The following is a 2,096-nucleotide window of genomic DNA, read 5'->3' on the forward strand; positions in this document are numbered from 1 at the left end:
CAGTCACAACCTCAATCCAGAGACACGAAGAGCGGTATCAAGGGAACTTCTTAATGAAATCATGTAATTGTTAAATAAAGCCGAACGTGGTCAGCTGGCTTGGAAATTAGTCAATTATGGCACGGGAAATCGGGTTGGTTCTTATTTCTAATACGTTGGTCACTGTGGTATGCAACCAGTTACAGTTAGGTGCACTGGTGTTGATGCCATCACCACTACACTACCAAACAACTTAAGTGAGAGGGTGGTGGGGGCCAAAACCTTCAGTAATTTCAAAGCGTTATATGACAAAGAGTGCTGGGGAGACGGGACACCACGAGCGTAGCTCTCATCCTGTAACTACACTTAGGTAATTACACTGTGGTCGTGCACTAAGGGGGCCACCGGCAGCGAACAGCACGCTGGACACGTGATCCTGTGGTCCCGGGTTCGATCCCGGGCGCCGGCGAGAAGCAATGGGCAGAGTTTCTTTCACCCTAATGCCCCTGTTACCTAGGAGTAAGTAGGTACCTGGTAGTTAGTCAGCTGTCACGGGCTGCTTCCTGGTGTGTGTGTGTGTGGTGTGGGAAAAATATAGTAGTAACAGTTGATTGATAGTTGAGAGGCGGGCCGAAAGGGCAGAGCTCTACCCCCGCAAGCACAACTAGGTGAATACACTGTGTGACGATGGTGTTGACACATCACCATTACACCTCTCTCTCATTGGTTGAAAAAGTGGGTGACGAAAGTGGGAGCCTACAGCAAGACACCACTACTCCAGATCACTTTACAAGCTCCACTGCAACTCACATCACAGGTAAACAATGAAATCCTCAACCCACAATGTAGTCCAGACAATAAATCTTGTTTCACTCATGGGAGATAAAACTCATAGAATCAGCTACCCGCTCGAAGGGTTGTTTCACCCACAGGGTTAAAAATTTATGGAACCGCCTACCCGCCGAAGCCGTAAATGCCAAAAAACTGTTAAATTTTAAAGTATAACTGGAAAAAGTCATCAAGGCAAATGGGGACAACCGTCAACAAACCGTCGGCTTACTGTCCTCGACGAGGTCACTAGTCTTTATGGCCCTCAGGTAAATTCAAGTAAATAATACTATTCTGCAGGAGTCATCCAGTATATCATTATTATGAAGGAATCTGTTATATAGCGAGATTGATAGTTGGTATAATTTGCCACTTCAAGGAATAAAATAGAGGGATGGGGTCAATCCCGGTCCGCCTATGACCATTCCAGCATAACCACCAGTCACCCTGCAGAGTTGGGTGAGGCTAGCCCCAAATGCCTGTCCTCGGACCTTGAACATTCTCTTCTATATATGTAGTCCAACCACTTGGGCTGGACGGTAGAGCGACGGTCTCGCTTTCTACAGGTCGGCGTTCAATTCCTGACCGTTCAAGTGGCTAGGCACCAATTTTTCCCCCCCGTCCCATCCCAAATCCTTATCCTGATCCCTTCCAAGGGCTATCTAGTCGTAATAGCTTGGCGCTTTCCGCTGATAGTTCCTCCCTTCTATAGATGTAAATATATAACAACTTTCCAAAGTAGTTATTGTATACATTCAGGGAATTATATGGTAGCGTGGCCGAGTGGTCTAAGGCGCTGGATTTAGGCTCCAGTCTCTCAGGAGGCGTGGGTTCGAATCCCACCGCTGCCATCGGGTAATTTTATAGAATAAGGGCTTTTTTTCACCATGGAATATGGTAATACCAATTTACCTATCTTTACTAACCTAATTGTGATTGCGGGGTATGAGCTTTGGCTCTTTGGTCCCGCTTTTTAAACTCTGATCAACTGTTGTACACAGAATCAAATCTATTGAGTTGTATTACATTTACAGTTCACACTGTGTATGGTGTAAACCCCAACCACTTCAAATTCAAATGTTTATTTAGGTAAAATACATACATACAAGGGGTGATACAAAAATTGATGAATTTATAGATAGAGCTAGTACATACAATGCCTAAAGCCACTATTACACAAAGCGTTTCGGGCAGGAAAAACACTAAAGACTAAAACTTAATGCTTCACTTCTAAGTTAATTCCATCTCCTTACTATGAAACTGAACAAAATGTTTACAATGCGCATGTG

At 44.6% G+C, this 2,096-nt stretch overlaps 1 non-coding gene across 1 annotated transcript; it reads left to right on the forward strand.

Annotated features, from left to right (window-relative positions):
* The first annotated feature begins 1,576 nt into the window (after window positions 1–1,576).
* Window positions 1,577–1,658, forward strand: TRNAL-UAG (transfer RNA leucine (anticodon UAG)). Its single transcript has one exon. It is a non-coding gene; the product is annotated as a tRNA-Leu (tRNA).
* The last annotated feature ends 438 nt before the right edge of the window (window positions 1,659–2,096 follow it).

This window comes from Procambarus clarkii, chromosome 8 (assembly GCF_040958095.1).
Source record: "Procambarus clarkii isolate CNS0578487 chromosome 8, FALCON_Pclarkii_2.0, whole genome shotgun sequence".
NCBI classification, from domain to species: domain Eukaryota; kingdom Metazoa; phylum Arthropoda; class Malacostraca; order Decapoda; family Cambaridae; genus Procambarus; species Procambarus clarkii.